This window comes from Chelonoidis abingdonii, chromosome 11 (genome assembly GCF_003597395.2).
Source record: "Chelonoidis abingdonii isolate Lonesome George chromosome 11, CheloAbing_2.0, whole genome shotgun sequence".
Lineage (NCBI taxonomy): Eukaryota > Metazoa > Chordata > Testudines > Testudinidae > Chelonoidis > Chelonoidis abingdonii.
In genome coordinates, this window is record NC_133779.1 from 8,987,830 (window position 1) to 9,005,862 (window position 18,033).

General features: G+C 48.8%; 2 non-coding genes across 2 annotated transcripts; both read right to left on the bottom strand.

Annotated features, from left to right (window-relative positions):
• Positions 1-5,473: 5,473 nt before the first annotated feature.
• TRNAT-UGU (transfer RNA threonine (anticodon UGU)) lies at positions 5,474-5,547 on the bottom strand. Its single transcript has one exon. It is a non-coding gene; the product is annotated as a tRNA-Thr (tRNA).
• A 3,441-nt stretch (positions 5,548-8,988) lies between these two features.
• On the bottom strand, positions 8,989-9,062 carry TRNAT-UGU (transfer RNA threonine (anticodon UGU)). Its single transcript has one exon. It is a non-coding gene; the product is annotated as a tRNA-Thr (tRNA).
• Positions 9,063-18,033: the final 8,971 nt, after the last annotated feature.

Here is an 18,033-nt window from a genome sequence, read left to right on the forward strand (position 1 = left end):
TCCACTACTTTCCTTGGTAGCTTGTTCCTGTGGTGAATCATCCTCATTGTTGAATATTTGTGTCTTATTTGTAATATGAATTTGTCTCTTTTCACCTTCCAGCCATTGGGTCTTGTTATGCTTTTCTCTGCTCGATTAAAGAGCCCTTTAATACCCAATCTTTTCTCTCCATTAAGGCATTTCAACACTTCAATGAAGTCACCTTTCAATCTTCTTTTGATAAGCTAAACAGGTTGAGCTCTTTCAATAGCTCACTAGAAGGCATTTTTCTCCAGCTCTCAGAACATTTGGTGGCTCTTTGCTGCCCCAGCTCCAATTTCACAAAGTCTTTTTCAAATTAGGACACCAAAACTGGAGGCAGTATTCCAATATCAGTCTCACTGATGCCGTGTCACCTCCTATGATGTTATTGACGTAATCTGTAACTGTATATATCACCATTGCGACCACTGTTACATATTTGCAGCCAATATTGTGGAAAGGTTGTTGTGTAAGGGGTCTATGGAGAGGTTATGATTGGCTGATTATAATTATGCCATCTCTAGATGTGTATCATTTTTTGTAGTTGATGTTATGAATATTGGCTCTATGCTGCCCTTATTTCAAACTTGTGCTATGCTTCTGGGGAACATCCCAGACAAGTTGGTGTCAGTTCTGCCTAGTCTGCTTGATGGCCCATTAAGGACCATCAGCTATACAACTGACTCGTTGAGAGAAGGCAGATACACCTTGTGACTCAGCAAGGTTTGCAGGGACCTGCCTATGAACAGAACTCTAAGGTTTTTCTATGCCATGTGCTGGATAGAGTGTCCTTGGGACAAAGAAAGCAAAGACCACATGGCAAGAAACTATAAAATGCTGATGCTTGCCTCCATCTTGTCTTCAATCCTGCTTCATACCTCTGGAGGGACTTTGCTACAAAATGAGGCTCTGTACAAAGGACTGAATGACCCATCCCAGCTGTGGATGTTCTCCAAAGACTAGATTTGAACCTGCAGTTTATTCCGTCACTGCTACAAGCCTGAACGAAGAACTTTGCCATTACTGGATGTAATTGATTCCTTTAACAATTTTAACTCTCATCTATATTTCTTTCTTTTTATGAATTAACTTTTAGCTTTTAGATGCTAAAAGATTTGCAACAGCGTGATTTGTGGGTAGGATCTGACTTGTCTTTTGAACTGGATCTGGGGCTTGGTCCTTTGGGGTCCTTTGAGAAAACCCTTTTTCTTTTACTGGGGTATTGGTTTTCATAACCATTCATCCCTATAAGGAGTGGTGCTGGTGGTGATACAAGGGAACTGGAATATCTGAGGGAATTTCTTATATGACTTCTGATTAGTGTAGCCTGATTTGGAGTGTGTTAGTAATGTTGATTTAATTTATCCACTTAATTTAAATTTATTTAATTAATTTTAACTAATTAACAATATTAATAATAATATTATGGATATTAATTAGTATGGGTTTAGGCTCGCCAATTTGTTTGATGAGAAGATAAAGTTCATCCTGAATCAGGCTTCACAGAATTTTTAAAAGGACCTTTGGGGGTACGACAGGAAGCTCACACTGAGACAGATATAGTCATACAGACCTTTTATTAAAATCAATGAAATAGTAAGCAAGAGGTAAAACAGTTAGAATTACAGAGTTGCAATTATATTACTGTTATTCAAGAGATACATATGATAATACAACATTATGTGCTGCAAACTTTGGTTAATACTCACACTCTGTTTTAATCGCCTGGTGTTGGAAGAGAAGGGATTGTGCCTGTGGCCGCTCTGTTTTCACACCTCTAGTAGAGGAAGCTAAATGCAGAGCTGTTAAAGTTGTTTACTCTTCAACTTAACTCAATAAGCCTTAAACTGAAATAAAGCGTAGGGAAACCAAGCTTAGCCTACTTCCCTTAAAACAAAGTTTGAAAAGAAATAAAGTGCGGCCTATTAATAGTCAATAGCTGTCTTAGATGGGTAGCATCAATACGTTGTTGAAGGTGGAGGCAAATGAAGAGTAGACAGGCGTGGATAGGTGGGTAGATTGCCTGCCTAATTCTCCATTTCCTGCAGCCCCTGCAATACTATAGTAACATGTATTTGGAAATGTAAAAAATAACCAGTGAAATACATTAAAAAATTAATTTGTAATAATTTGAAAATACACTAAATGCATTATTTAAAAACATTAAATGCTTTAATGTATATGTTTGCAGTTACATAATGGGCTGTTGCTGGGTGATGGTGATGGTTGGTCCCAATGGGTTGTCGCTGTCTGGGGGTGGTGCTGGTGTTGCCCAGGGCTGGGTGGGGAGCTGGGCTCTGGGTTGGGGGGTGCCCAGCTCACAAGGGCTGGGCTCAGGACTGTGGAGAGATGGGGCTGGAGGGGTGCCCAGCTCAGATGCGCTGGGCTCAGAGCTGTGGGTCAGGGCTGTGAGGGGGATGGGGTCAGGGGTGACCAGCTCAGAGGGGCTGGGCTCGTAGCTGGGGGTCTGGGCTGTGGGAGGGATGGGGTGGGGGGTTGCCTAGCTCAGAGGGGCTGGACTTGGAGCTGGGGGTCAGGTCTGGGGGGATGGGGTCGGGGGGTTGCCCGGCTCAGAGGGGCTGGGCTCAGAGCTGGGGGTCAAGGCTGGGAGGTATGGGGTCAGGGGCATGTCCGGCTCAGAGGGCCTGGGCTCGGAGGTGGGGGTCAGGGCTGTGGGGGATGGGGTTGTGGGGTGCCCGGCTCAGAGAGGCTGGGCTTGGAGGTGGGGGTCAAGGCTGTGGGGGATGGGGTCAGGGGGGTGCCCGGCTCAGAGGAGCTGGGCTCAGAGCTCGGGAATCAGGGCTGTGGGGGATGGGGTCAGAGAGTGCCCGGCTCAGAGGGGCTGGGCTTGGAGGTGGGGGTCAGGGCTGTGGGGGATGGGGTTGGGGGGTTGCCCAGCGCAGAGCTGGGGGTCAGGACTGTGAGGGGGATAGAGTCAGGGGTGCCCGGCTCAGAGGGGCTGGGCTCAGAGCTGGGGGTCAGGGCTGTTAGGGTGATGGGGTCAGGAGGTGTCCAGCTCAGGGGCTGGGCTCGGAGCTGGGGGTCAGGGCTGGGGGGGATGGAGTCCGGGGGGGTGCCTGGCTCCAGCCCAGGCCCCTTACCATGCTGCTTACCCTTCTCCCAGACAGCGCTGCAGCAGAGTGGTGTCTCCAGCAGGGCCTGAGTTCCCGCTGCCCGGCTGCAGCTCGCAGTCCCGCTCCCTTACCAGCTGAGACACCAGGGGATGGGGGAAGATAGATGCAGGGAGACCCTCCGACATACTCGTGGGGGCCCCCGTGGGGACCAGGGCCTGGGGAAAATTGCCTCCTTGCCCCTCCCCCAGGCATCCCTGATTCTGGGAGCCCCTCTCGCCACCGCTGCAGCCTGGGATCGGCTCCAGGGGACCCCACCTCTCTCCTTCCCTGGATGCTCACACACTCTGGGAGCCCCTCTCTCCACTGCCGCACCCCGGAATGTGTGAGGAGCCGGGGAGGGAGGAGGCGCAGGGCCTAGGATTCAGTGAGGGAGGAGGGGTCCTGCTGGTGCTGCCACTCCGAGTCTCCCCAGGGTGACGCGGCGTTTCCCTGAGTGGGCTGTGCAGGGTGCCACTGAGCTGGGCAGGGGGCACGGATCCCAGCTTGCACACTGACAGGGCAAGTGGCTGCGGCAGGGCCGGCTCCCGGTAATGCCTCCCCAAGCAAAAAAATTTTTAAAAAAAAGGGGGTGGCAGAGTGCCACCCCTTAGAAAGTGCCACCCCAAGCACATGCTTGGAGGGCTGGTGCCTAGAGCCGACCCTGAACAGAGCATTCATGCCACTTGGTTGGGTACATTGCTGCGTGTTGTTGGCTGAGTGATCACAGCGCTGGGAGGGGTTTTGCTGCTTGTCACTAGTGCAGCATTGTAAGACACAGCCCAGGCTGGAGACATAAGAGGACAGAGCAGTTCCACAGTTTGGGATTGTACCCCACGGATCCCACCACACAGAGACCCTGCTGTGACCAGCCATGGTAATATTGTGCTTAATGCTCTGCCTTGTAGCTTCAACAGCTGCACATGCAAGGTGAGTTACAGAGACTTTGACCTTGTATCCATATTTATCCAATGCCTCCTTTTGACACTTGTCAGCAAATAGACCCACTTCTTTTGCAAGCATTTGTATGGCTAGTCAGAGACGGGCTTCTCCGCTAACAAAAAAGATTGACCAAAAGGTGACAAGAGGACACATCTTCAGCAAGGCAGCACTGGATGCTGGATCCTGAATCTGCTCTTTATCCAGAAGGGCTCTTGGCAAGCTCTGCCACGGTACCTGTCATAACTATAAAGGGAAAGGAACAGCCCTCCTGTGTACAATACTATAAAATCCCTCCTGGCCAGAGACACCAAAATCCTTTTACCTGTAAAGGGTTAAGAAGCTCAGGTAACCTGGCTGACACCTGACCCAAAGGACCAATAAGGGGACAAGATACTTTCAAATCTTGTTTGTTCTCTTTGTTTTTGGGGTTGTTCACTCTTGGGACTCAGAGGGACCAGACATCAATCCATACTCTCCAAATCTTTCTGAACCAGTCTCTCAGGCAAGGCATATTGGGTTTATCTTTGTTTTCTCAACTTGTAAATGTTGCTTTTTGCTAAGAAGATTTACCTGTTTGCTATAACTTTGAACCTAAGGCTAGAGGGGGTTACTCTGAACTCCATGAATCTGATTACCCTGTAAAGTTATTTTCCACCCTGATTTTACAGAGATATTTACCTTTCTTTCTTTAATTAAAAGCCTTCTTTTTAAGAACCTTATTGATATTTCCTTGTTTTAAGATCCAAGGGAGTTAGATCTGCACTTACCAGGAACTGGTGGGAGGAAAGGAAGGGGAATTGTTAATTTCTCCATGTTTTAAGATCCAAGGGTTTGGGTCGGTGTTCACCAGGAACTTGGTGGAGAAGCCTCTCAAGGCTCCTGGGAAGGAGATAGTCTGGGGGGAAGATAGACAGAGTTTCCCAAATAACTCTTAAAGGATTTAGGTACTGGCAGTAAAACCAGCTCTAAGCTGGTAATTAAGCTTAGAGATTCTTATGCAGGTCCCCACATCTGTACCCTAAAGTTCAGAGTGGAGAAGAAACCTTGATAGTACCAGTCTCTGGGATTTCTACCATAACTGCTCCATGTTTCACCAACAACAATAACATGAAAGGTGAAAGGACAGTAATTCTCCATTTCCTGAAGCCCCTGCAGAGAACCCTCTAAAAGGGTCTCTGTGCACAGATGGCCCCAGCAAATTGCATGGGTGTACAACACAGGCTCTCCTGTCACATAGCCTTTTCATCAACTCCAGACTGAGGATTTGATTCTCTCCAACACTCCTCTGGAAAGAAGCCTTTTCCTTCACAAGCAATTACTTGGATTACCAAGAGAGGTCTCTTCTGTTTCCTAGGAAGACACAGGAAAATGTGAGCAGAGGAGACAAAGGCTACAGAACAAGGCACCACAGGGAGTTGAACCCAGGATCTCCTGTTTACAAGGCAGGTGCTTTAGCCAGCTAAGCTATGGTGCCTCACAAGGATTGTACAGTGAGGTCTTTTCTTTTTATGAGAAGAGAGATAAAAAAAGGAGCCTGACAGACAAGCCAGGTTCAGCAAGGAAGAACTGGGAGGCCAAGCTAGGATCTCCTGATTAATAGGAAGGCTCTTCAGCCAGCTCTGCCCAAAGATCACTATCTAGAGGCCACTTCCCACAGAGGCCAATTATAGTTACAGACCCATCCTGAAATTAGAGCAGGATATTTTAAAGCTTTATCTCACAGTAAAGTAACACAATTCAAACATGTCAGCACAGAGGCTTCTGTCTCCAAGAACACAGGAAATGTGAGCAGAGGAGACAAAAGCTGTAGAACAAGACCACTGGGAGTTGAACCAGATCTCTTTTACAGGACAGGGCTTTAGCCATCTAGTCACAGGGCCTTCTTAAGTGCTCATTTTCAACGTTCTACTGATGTCCAAGAACAACCTTCAAATTCCAAAGTGCAGACGTTCCCCTTTCCTTCAAGACTTGCAGATTTTTGCTGTCTGGCTCTGTGCACGGGAAAGACTACAGCTGAGTGACAGAGAGCTTCTAACATGCGCTTCTCAACAAGCTCAGTGATCATACACTGATCAGTGCCTGCTTCAGTCACAGCAATTCAACTCAACTCTGAGTCATGGTAAACTTTCCATCAGCCCACACTTACCATTACACTGCCCACGACTTACCCTGCAAGGAAGATCTCTGTGTCTCAACAAGCAACTTACAAGGATTGCACAGTGAGGTCTTTCTTTTATGAGAAGAGATATAAAAAAGGAGCCTGACAGACAAGCAGGTTCAGCAAGAAGAACTGGGAGCCAGGCTAGGATCTCCTGGTAGTAGGAGGCTCTTCAGCCAGCTCTGCCCAAAGATCACTATCTAGAGGCCACTTCCAGAGGCCAATTATAGTTACAGACCCATCCTGAAATTAGAGCAGGATATTTTAAGCTTTATCTCACTAGTAAGTAAACACATTCAAACATGTCAGCACAGAGGAAAGCACTCCTCATTTCACATTTCATTCTACTGATCATTGACAAACTTCCTTTCTCAGGTGCTCCCAGCACTTTAGGGAGTGTTTCCTCTTCTCCCTTCCAGCTGTGGTGATTGGACGGCAGCAGCTCCCAGGGCCAGCTTTGCTCTTTCACTTACATCCTTCACTTCTTCAGATGAAGCTTCTGCCCCAGTTTAAGCCATAGCGGAGACCTCAAGTACAGCAGCTAGTTACAAAGCTCATAATCCATTGCCATCAGTGGGAGGTTATCCTGGCTGCCAGGGCTGCGGGATTGGCCCATGATCAGTCCCAAAGGGGGGTTTTTTTGGGCCTTGTACCCAAATGTAGCCCCCTTACACTCTTAACGGTTGGGCCTTTTTGATCAAAAAGGCCCAACCGTTAAGAGTGTAAGGGGGCTACATTTGGGTACAAGGCCCAAAAAAACCCCCCTTTGGGGGACTGATCATGGGCCAATCCCGCAGCCCTGGCAGCCAGGATAACCTCCCACTGATGGCAATGGATTATGAGCTTTGTAACTAGCTGCTGTACTTGAGGTCTCCGCTATGGCTTAAACTGGGGCAGAAGCTTCATCTGAAGAAGTGAAGGATGTAAGTGAAAGAGCAAAGCTGGCCCTGGGAGCTGCTGCCGTCCAATCACCACAGCTGGAAGGAGAAGAGGAAACACTCCCTAAAGTGCTGGGAGCACCTGAGAAAGGAAGTTTGTCAATGATCAGTAGAATGAAATGTGAAATGAGGAGTGCTTTTCCTCTGTGCTGACATGTTTGAATGTGTTTACTTACTAGTGAGATAAAGCTTAAAATATCCTGCTCTAATTCAGGATGGGTCTGTAACTATAATTGGCCTCTGGAAGTGGCCTCTAGATAGTGATCTTTGGGCAGAGCTGGCTGAAGAGCCTCCTACTACCAGGAGATCCTAGCCTGGCCTCCCAGTTCTTCTTGCTGAACCTGCTTGTCTGTCAGGCTCCTTTTTTTATATCTCTTCTCATAAAAGAAAGACCTCACTGTGCAATCCTTGAAGTTGCTTGTTGAGACACAGAGATCTTCCTTGCAGGGTAAGTCGTGGCAGTGTAATGGTAAGTGTGGTGCTGATGAAAGTTTACCATGACTCAGAGTTGAGCTTGATTGCTGTGACTGAAGCAGGCACTGATCAGTGTATGATCACTGAGCTTGTTGAGAAGCGCATGTTAGAAGCCTCTGTCACTCAGCTGTGGTCTTTCCCGCACAGAGCCAGACAGCAAAATCTGCAGTCTTGAAGGAAATGGGGAACGTCTGCGACTTGGAATTTGAATGTGTTGTTCTTGGACATCAGGTAGAAGGTTGAAAAATGAGCACTTAGGAAGGCCCTGGATTAGAGGCTAAAGCCCTGTCCTGTAAACAGAGATCTCTGGTTAAACTCCCAGTGGTCTTGTTCTACACTTTTGTCTCCTCTGCTACATTCCGTGTTCTTGGAGACAGAAGTTGCACTTTTCAAGAGGTTTTGAGCAGTGTAAGATGGTACATTTCTGAGGTGCAAGGCTGAGGACTGGGGGAGATAAGCTGGTGTCTCTTTATGTATAATGAGGAGTGGCTTATAGAGCATTCATGCAACTTAGTTGGGTGCACTGCTGCATGTTGTTGGCTGAGTGATCACAGCACATGGAGGGGTTTTGCTGCTTGTCACTATTGCAGCATAGTAAGACACAGCCCAGGCTGGAGAGAGAAGAGGACAGAGCAGTCCCACAGTTTGAGATTGTACCCCACGGATCCCACCACACAGAGATTCTGCTGTGACCAGCCGTGGTAATATTGTGCTTAGTGCTCTGCCTTGTAGCTTCAACAGCTGCACATGCAAGATGAGTTTCAGTGACCTTGACCTTGTTTCCATGTTTATCTGATGCCTCCTTTGACACTTGTCAGCAAAAAGACCCATTTCTTTTGCAAGCATTTGTATGGCTAGCCAGAGTCAGACTTCTCCATTAACAAAAAGCAAGGCAGCACTGTGTGCTGGATCCTGAATCTGCTCTTTATCCAGAAGGTCTCTTGGCAAGCTCTGCCACGGTGCCACTCTCTGGGACCTTCTCCCTAACTGCTCCATTTTCATCAACAACAATAACATGAAAGGTGAAAGGACAATAATTCTCCATTTCCTGCAAGCACTGCAAAGAACTGTCTAGAAGGGGCTCTGTGCACAGATATCTCCAGCGAATTGCATGAGCGCACAACACGGGCTCTCCTGTCACAGCAAATTGCAGCCGGAGCAATCTCCTTGCCAGTGTCAATAGCCTTTTCATCAACTCTGGACTGAGGATTTGATTCTCTCCAATGCTCCGCTGGAAAGAAGCCTTTTTCCTTCACAAGCAATTACTTGATTGTCAAGGGAGGTCTCTTCTGTTTCTAGGAAGATACAGGAAAATGTGAGCAGAGGAGACAGAAGCTGTACAATAAGGCACCACTGGGAACTGAACCCAGGATCTCCTGTTTACAAGACAGGTGCTTTAGCCAGCTAAGCCATGGTGCCTGCCTCAAGGGCATATTTGCAACCATTCCACTTGATGGTCTAAGAGAACACCTCCAAATTCCAAAGTAAAAATGTTCCCCATTTCCCTCAAGACTTGCAGACTTTTTGCTGTCTGGCTCTGTGCACGGAAAGCCACAGCTGAGTTGACAGAGGGCTTCTAACATGTGCTTCTCCCACCAGCTGCTGTGATCAGATACTGATTAGTGCTCTGTGTTTCAGTCACAGCAACTTCAGCTCAACTCTCAGTCATGGTAACCTTTCCATCAGCTCCAGACTTACCATTTAACACTTTCCAAGACTTAGCTGCAAGGAAGGTTTTCTGTGTCTTGAACAAGCACTTACAAGGATTGCGCAGTGAGGTCTTTTCTTTTCATGAGAAGAAATAAAAAAAGGAGCCTGACGGACAAGCCAGGTTCTGCAAGGAAGACTGTCAGGCTAAGCCAGGATCTCCTGGTGAGTAGGAAGGCTCTTCAACCAGCTCTTCCCAAAGGCCCAGTATCTAGAGGCCACTTCCCACAGAGACCGATAGTTACAGACCCATCCTGAAATTAGGGCAGGATATTTTAAAGCTTCATCTCACAGTAAAGTAACACAATTCAACCATGTCAGCACAGAGGACAAAGCACTCCTTCATTTCATAGTTATTGCTACTGATCTCACTGACAAACTTCCTTTTCTTGGGTCTGCTCCCAGCACTTTAGGGAGTTTTTCCTCTTCTCCCTTCCAGCTGTGGTTATGGGACTGCAGCAGCTCCCCGGATGGCCAGCTTTGCTCTTTCATTTACATCCTTCTCTTCTTTGGCTGAAGCCGTGTTTGCCACCAGTTTAATCCGTAGCTGAGATTTCAGGTACCAGCAACTAGTTACAAAGGCTCAATTCCCATTGCCCTCAGTGGGAGGCTATCCTGGGCTGCCAGGGCTGCAGGATTTGGCCCATGGACAGTCAAGGTGCTACAGCAGCTGCACTCTTACATGCTTGAGTCCTGCAGCCTATTACCAAACTGCCCTGCCACAATCTTCAGGGCTGCCTGACTTGCTGAGAATCTGGCAGAAGAGAGACCCTGGAGTAGAAAAGGAAAATGTCCTCAGCAGTCACAGCCGGCAGGAGCAGGGAAGGTTTGGTTTGTTTTTAAAATTCTCTCCCTGTTCAAGCCTTCAATCATTCCTGTGGCTCTTCTCTGAACCCTCTGCAATTTATCAAGGAAAACAACCAACCAAATCAGCCTGGGGCAGCTGTGGGTTTTTAATTGTGCTGCAGACATACACTTGGTGTCAAAATCCCAGCTTTCTCCTCAGGGAATCAAGCCCTCATCCCCCACATGACAGGCAGGGAGAGTCACCACCATATTCATGAGGTTGGAACTGACAACTGCCCCTGCACAGGGACGTAGGGGAATGGCTTGTCCAGCTCCTAAGACAGCCTTGTACAAACATTGTCCCCATCAAAATGATCCAGGGCTTTTAAAAGAAGAAGAAGAGAAAAAACTAAATCAAAACCAAGGAAACCACCATCGACCTCCCCACCACACACAGTTTGGGTTTGAATTTGTCTAATCAAATGTTGAGGCAATAAAATTCTCCCTGCTATTATCCCGAAAACAAACCTAAACCTCCCATGCAGTACCTGGGACATCTATGTCTGAACCATCAAGGTTTCAGCTCCTTTGGTGAGATTTCCAGCTGCCCAATCCTGCTGCTGTTCCAGGGGAGCAATTCCTGACTCCTGTCAGCTGTTATCTCAGTCCCATTCTGTGCATCACAGGTTTCCCTAGGAAAGGGCAGTGAATGGTTCTAGGGTCCAGTGATCCTTATTCAAATCAAGCTAGAATCTGAGACTCCTTCCCCTTTCCCAGGCTGTGGGTGGGGAGGCATTTCAAAGAGCTCTCGGAGCTATAGCACATGGCTAAGGAAAGAGAAAAAGCCTCATATCCCCCTCCGCTTTGGGTGCTGGGTTTCCTTCTGAAGCCTCTGCCACCCACCTAGTGCCCTATGGCTCATCCCTGACCCTTGCTGCTGCTCCTTGCTATAGACTGTGAAAGGAGCAAAGGCAGCGCAGGAGCCTTCTGGGACCCAGATCTGAGACTTTGGGAGAGACACATTGTCCGAGACGTCAGAGCACTGTAAACCATGCAGCCACTCCCTCAATCAGGGGCCTGTTCCAGCCCTGAGCCTGGGCTACCACGATCCCTCCCACAGAGCAGGCTGCCCACAGATTGCAGTCTGAAAATAGGCATGTGAGACCAACTCCTGCTTTCCCTGACAGGGCCTCCCCTAGACCAAGTGGCATCCCAGGCAAGAAGTGTCTTCAGTGCCCCCCTGCTCCATATGTTACAGCATTGAATACTTGATTTTTTATTGCATTTGTCAATCATTTCATGGTTTCGATGCACAATTTGGATGCATGATTTTCTCCATCATATAAGACAATAACTTTTCATGCTAGGATGTGTAAATCTGTATTTATTCATGCCATAGATAAGCAAATAAAAAAAATCATTTCCTTTAAGCATATAGAAACTTTTAATTTTAACCATAACTGAAATGTATTAACATCTAAAAATGGAACTGTCACCGGCACAGGGTGGGCCAGTATTAAATAGTGTTACAGTAGGAGACAGCATTAGGATGTTAACGCCAGGTCTTTTGTTCAACGGTCGCTTCTCTTGCCTTTCCCCCATGAACTGAAGCACAGCAGTCAAGAGATCCAAAGACGAGTTGATGACATTTCCAAGTGCTAAAATAGCAATCGATGTCTGTCTTGCATTGGCCAGTGTTGACTGGAGAGATGTTTTATTGAGAATAAGCTTCAAGGTGAGAAACAGCAGCCCAAAAAGACCCCTGTAGCTGAGTTGGGAGAGTACTAGCCTGAAGATCTAAGGGTTCCTGGTTCAATCCCAGGCTTTAGCAGGCTGTTTCATCTCTCTTTCTGCAGCTGTGAGCTGTTTCCTGGAAACACAGTGGTACCTTTACCTGATGCAAGTCCCTCATTTCAGGCTTTGCTGCAGGAAAAGGCAGTATTGGCCTCTGCACCCAGTTGTCCCACCTGAGCTTTCTTCTCTTGCTCTTTCTCAGCAAGGGGAAGAAAAAGTAGCTCTCCCTCAAGCTGGAGTCCCAAGGATGATGTGAGGATGACTTCCTGAGTCCTGGCTACGGTCCTCTGCTCTTCCAGCTGACCCATCGAAGAACTGCTGCCATTTTCTCCAGGTTCGCCCCTCCGTGTGTGCCAGGGTGAGCACCACCAAAGTGCATGGAGTTTGAGGGCAGGGCAGGGCAGCACACTGTGATGGAGTTTCTGTAGTGTGGAGGTTATCACGTTTGCCTGACATGCAAAAGGCCTCAGCCCAAAACTGGGCAGAAACATGGTGGCTTCCTTTAGAATCATAGGGTTAGAAGGGACCTCAGGAGGTCATCTAGTCCAACCCCCTGCTCAAAGGAGGACCAATCCCCAGATTTTTACCCCAGTCCCCCAAATGGCCCCCTCAAGGATTGTACTCACAATCCTGGGTTTAGCAGACCAATACTCAAACTACTGAACTATCCCTCCCCTGGCTCCCAGCTTTTCCCAGGTCCCCTTCCTGTCCAGCAAGGCACTCCTCCTCCTGCCACTGGCCTGTCCCTGGGATAACCCCAACCCGGACAATAGTGGTGGTGACATCAGTGGACAAAGTACCATTGACCAGGCTGGCTCCAGGCACCAGCCTGCTGAGCACGTGCTTGGGGTGACACTTTGGGGCGGGGTGGTGCCTCAGGTATTTTGTTTTTGTTTTTGGGTCGCCTGGCGGCACAGCAGGGTTTTTTTTTTGTTTGTTTGTTTTGTTTTGCCGGGCGTACGCTCGGATGGGCGGGGGCTTGGGCAGGCATGGCCGCTCGGGGGCTGGGCTTCGGCAGAACGGCGCTGGGGAGGTGGGGGCTTGGGTGGCACAGCACGGTGCTCAGGAGGGACGGGGGGCTTCGGCAGCGCAGCACTCGGGGGGCAAAGACTTGGGCGGTGCAGCACTCAGAGGGGCGGGGACTTGGGTGGTGCAGCGTGGCGCTCAGGGGGTGCGGGAACTTGAGCAGCGCGGCGCTAGGGGGGACAGGGGGCTTGGGCAGCATGGTGCTCGGGGGGTGGTTCCATAGCGCTTGCGGGGGGGTGTTATGGCAGGGAGGTGCTCTTTTTTTTGCTTAGGGCAGCAAAAAAGTTAGAGCTGGCCCTGGCGTCAGCCTGGGGAAGCTAGAGGAATTAGGCCAGTCACCTTTTGAACCCTTGTGGCTTGGTCTCCTCTGTCCTGGGAGGTTGGCCTACTCTTCCTCCTGCCTCCTTTGTGTGACTTGCCAAAGGAGGAAGTGAGGCAGGAATGGGGTAAAAGAGGAAAGTCAAACTGAGGAAGCCAGGGCAGAAGCTAAGTGCCTCAGTGCGCCTAAGTGGGGTTAGTGGAGCATCACCATTCATTCCGCAAAGCCGGGGGAGGTGCGGTTGGCTGTTGGGAGGTAGAATCTGTGCCTGGCTCTTGGCATCCCAGGGATGGCTACTTGGAGCTCAGCAGAAGAAGTAGGGTTCTGGGTGGAAGGAAAAGAAGCAATGGTGAGTCCTAGTGGGGCTGCTTTCTGGCAAGATGGTTTTCCAGTTTAGGCTTGGGAGGAGCCTGCAAACTGTGGGTGAAGTTGTTCCAGTGAGAACCGCTGCCCTTGTCTTGCAGATGTGGGGGTGCCAGTGAGAGCTTGTGATGGGGCAGGTGCTGGCTGAGTGAATGGGATATAGGAAACCCCAGCCTGCCCCACTGGGGCCAAGTCCACTGCTTGTCTCCTATGTTGCGACATCCAGATTTAAATCTTCCCAGCATGTGCTGTGGCTTGTGTATTAAGCCTTCCTGGTGGGCCTGGTTGTGGCCAAAGTAGCTCAGTTGGGAGTGCATTAGATTGAAGATCTGAAAGTTTCTGGTTTGATCCCAGGCTTTAGCATCCCCTTCACTCTGGGCGTGTTGTGCTGGACTTTCTTCTGGGTGTGCAGCTGTGCCTTGAACTCACCAGTTTTCCTAATTTCAGACACAACACTTGCAGAGGGCATGTGTGGGGTCATGTGCCCCACCTGGATTAGCTATCACTTGCTACATCATGTGGTGCTGACAGCGCACCAAGGAGGTGCGTGGAGCAGCCAACAGAAAGGGGAGGCATGTCCGGCTCTTCAGCAGCAGTTTGCCCCACTCAGTCCCTCTCAGAGGGAAGAACTTGCTGCTGAAAGCAGTAGAGCTGCCACCGACTGTGGATTCTTTCTTTCTTTCTTTTTTTTGCTACTTGGGGCAGGAAAAATGCTGGATCTGGCCCCGCTCCGTGGAAGACAAGTTGTTAAATCCCAGATGAGTGGAGTTCTATCAGTTCTCAGCCTGAATCCTTAGGTCTTAATGCTGAGGATATTGTCCCACCATGGAGCCATTTCCTGCCTCTCTTTCATACAGAAGCACAATTTTCTTTGCACAGACACAAGAACAGCAAGATCTTTGTCCCTTGTGCAAAGCAGGGGGCCAAATTCCATGGAAACAATGGACAAGCAGGGGGCCCTGGGCACATCCAGCCCTGGCTGTGAGATGTTCCCTCCCCTCTTTCTTTATGCTCCTGTTGTTATTTATGGAATGTCTGGGATGGGGGAAAAAGCTGAGTTCACTCCAGGTGGAGGGGAAAGAACCCTGAAAATGTCAGGGCCCAACCCCTGCTACCAGGATCCCTGAGGTGCTGGGAATCTGCATGGGAAAGAGACTGTGTGAATTGTCAAGGTGGGGAATGAATAACAATCTACAACAAGATCCACCTCATTAACCACCGACACAGGCTAATCCTGCTGCTGATAGAAGAGAAACTGGAAGTGATTCTTTGCTGTGCAGCCATGGAAACTGTGACCCAATTGCACCACAGTGAATGTGCCAGGGAAAGCTAAATTTCACAGACAGGTAGAAAAAGCAGATTCTAAAACACCTGAAGCTTCCACACCACTTCTGCCACCAGGGTGAGGTGTTGAGCTGCTCACAGCACCCCCAACCCCATTACCTTCCATCAGGGGGTGGCAGCACCCCCCATCCAATGCAGGGAAAGGGCTGAGTGTATCTCTGCACCCTGAGTCCAGGACACCCACTCTTCTGCCCCACACTTAGAATCTGGCCCTGCTGCAAAGTGACCTCTAAGATCCAGCAACCTCCAGGACAGCAGGTTTGGCCTTCAGAGCAGGGACTGTGTCCCCCATGCTGCTTTTAGGCCACTGGATGCTCTGGAAGGGAGGCTCTGACTGTAATCCATAGCACACACAGCCCATCTGGGGATGTAGCTCAGTGGTAGAGTGCAGGCTTTGCATGTATGAGATCCTGGGTTCAATCTTCAGCATCGCCAGGCTTCTCCTTTCACTCTGCTGCTTTGCTCATGCCCAGAGGGGATGTGGCCCAACAGTCTCTCTGCACAAGTTTCAGTCCTGCTCAGTGAGGGCAAGTGCCAATTGTGTGGAAAGTTGGGGGGGAGTTCTGCTCCTAGTCACTTTGGCACAGTTAAGATTCCCTGCTGCTTGGACAATGGTAATTTAGAAGGGTGAATCCTCCAGCACTGGAAGGGAAAGTCCCATCTGCACAGACTGAGAGGCAAGGAAACAGAGGGGCGCTCAGACAGAGGGTCAGTGATTTACACCCACCAGGGGACACTGTCTTTTGGAGGTGAGTGCAGCTTGCTTGGGATGGTGCTGGTGATGGATAGAAAAAAGGCTGGAGTCAATGACAGATGAGACCATAGAGGGGAAGGGGAATGGCAGCCCCACAGAAGATCCTTGGTGCTCAGATGTCCCAGTTATTGCACCCTGGCCTGTCCTAGAGAAAGAAAAGACACCGAGGGACCCAGCCCCTCTACAGTGATCCCATGGACAAGAACCTGGTTGGGAGTGGGGTGAAGGTTCCCTCTGGGCAAAGGGGAGCTGAAATCCCTCAGTGTCCTGGAATTTAAGTAATGGAAGCTTCAAACCCTGAACAGGTGTGGGCTGAGGTGCATCAGCAGAAGGTTGGGCTGGACAGGGGTGGCAGGTTTGTATAATTTTTGGTGGTACCCAAAATGGGACCAAGTCCCCACCCCACACACACACCTCTGATCCCACTGAGAGTTACCAAAAGAAACTGCACCATCTGCTCAAGAAACTCCCTGAAAAAGCACAGAACAAATCTGCACAGACACACCCTGCAACCCCGACCAAGGGTGATTCTATCTGCTACCCAAGTTCCATAAACCTGGAAATCCTGGATGCCCCCATCATCTCAGGCATTCACACCCTGACAGCAAGATTATCTGGCTATGTGGACTTCCTCCTCAGGCCCTATGCTACCAGCTTTCCTAGCTATCTTTGAGACACCACTGACTTCCTGAGGAAACTACAATCCATTGGTGATCCTGCAGAAAACACCATCCTGGCCACTATGGAGGTAGAAACCCTCTACACCATCATTCCACACAAAAAGATGGACTACAAGCCATCAGGAACAGTATCCCGATAATGTCACGGCAAACTTGGTGACTGCAGTTTGTGACTTTCCTCACCCACAACTATTTCACATTTGGGGACAATGTATACCTCAAAGTCAGCGGCACTGCTATGGGAACTCGCATGGCCCCACAGTATGCCAACATTTTTATGGCTGACAGAACAACACTTGCTCAGCTCTCATCCCTAATGCCCCTACTCTATTTGTGGTACACTGATAACATCTTCATCATCTGGACCTATGGAAAAGAAGCCCTTGAGGAATTCCACCATGATTTCAACAATTTCCATCCCACCATCAACCTCAGCCTGGACCAGTCCACACAAGAGATCCACTTCCTGGACATTACGGTACTAACAAGTAATGGTCACATAAACACCACCCTATACCGGAAACTTACTGACCACTATACTTACCGACATGCCTCCAGCTTTCACCCAGACCACACCACATGATCCATTCTCTACAGCCAAGCTCTAAGATACAATCGCGTTTGCTCCAACCCCTCAGACAGAGACAAACACCTACAAGATCTCTATCAAGCATTCTTACAACTACAACACCCATCTGCTGAAGTGAAAAGACAGCTTGACAGAGCCAGAAGAGTACCCAGAAGTCACCTACTACAGGATAGGACAACAAAGAAAGGAACAGAACGCCACTAGCCGTCACCTTCAGCCCCCAACTAAAACCTCTCCAGTGCATCATCAAGGGTCTAAACCAATCCTGAAGGATGATCCCTCATTCTCACAGATCTTGGGAGACAGGCCAGTACTTGCTTACAGACAGCCCCGCAACCTGAGGCAAATACTTACCAGCAACCACACGACAAAAACACTAACCCAGGAACCTATCCTTGCAGCAAAGCCCGTTGCCAACTCTGTCACATATCTATTTAGGGGACACCATCAGAGGCCCTAATCACATCAGCCACATTATCAGAGGTTCGTTCACCTGCACATCTACCAATGTGATATATGCCATCATGTTCCAGCAATGCGCCTCTGCCATGTACATTGGCCAGACTGGACAGTCTCTATGTAAAAGAATAAATGGACACAAATCAGACGTCAGAATTATAACATTCAAACACAGTCAGAGAACACTTTGATCTCCCTGGTCACTCGATTACAGATCTAAAAGTCACAATATTACAACAAAAAAAACCTTCAGCAACAAACTCCAACGAGAGACTGCTGAATTGGAATTAATTTGCAAACTGGACACCATGAAATTAGGCTTGAATAAAGTCTGGCAGTGGATGGGTCATTACACAAAGTAAAAACTATTTCCCCATGTTTATTTCCCTCCCCTACTGTTACTCACACCTTCTTGACAACTGTTGGAAATGGGCCATCCTGATGATCACTACAAAAGGGTTTTTTTCTCCTGCTGATAATAACTCACCTTAACTGATCACTCTTGTTATAGTGTGTATGGCAACACCCATTTTTTCATGTTCTCTGTGTGTATATATATATATATATAT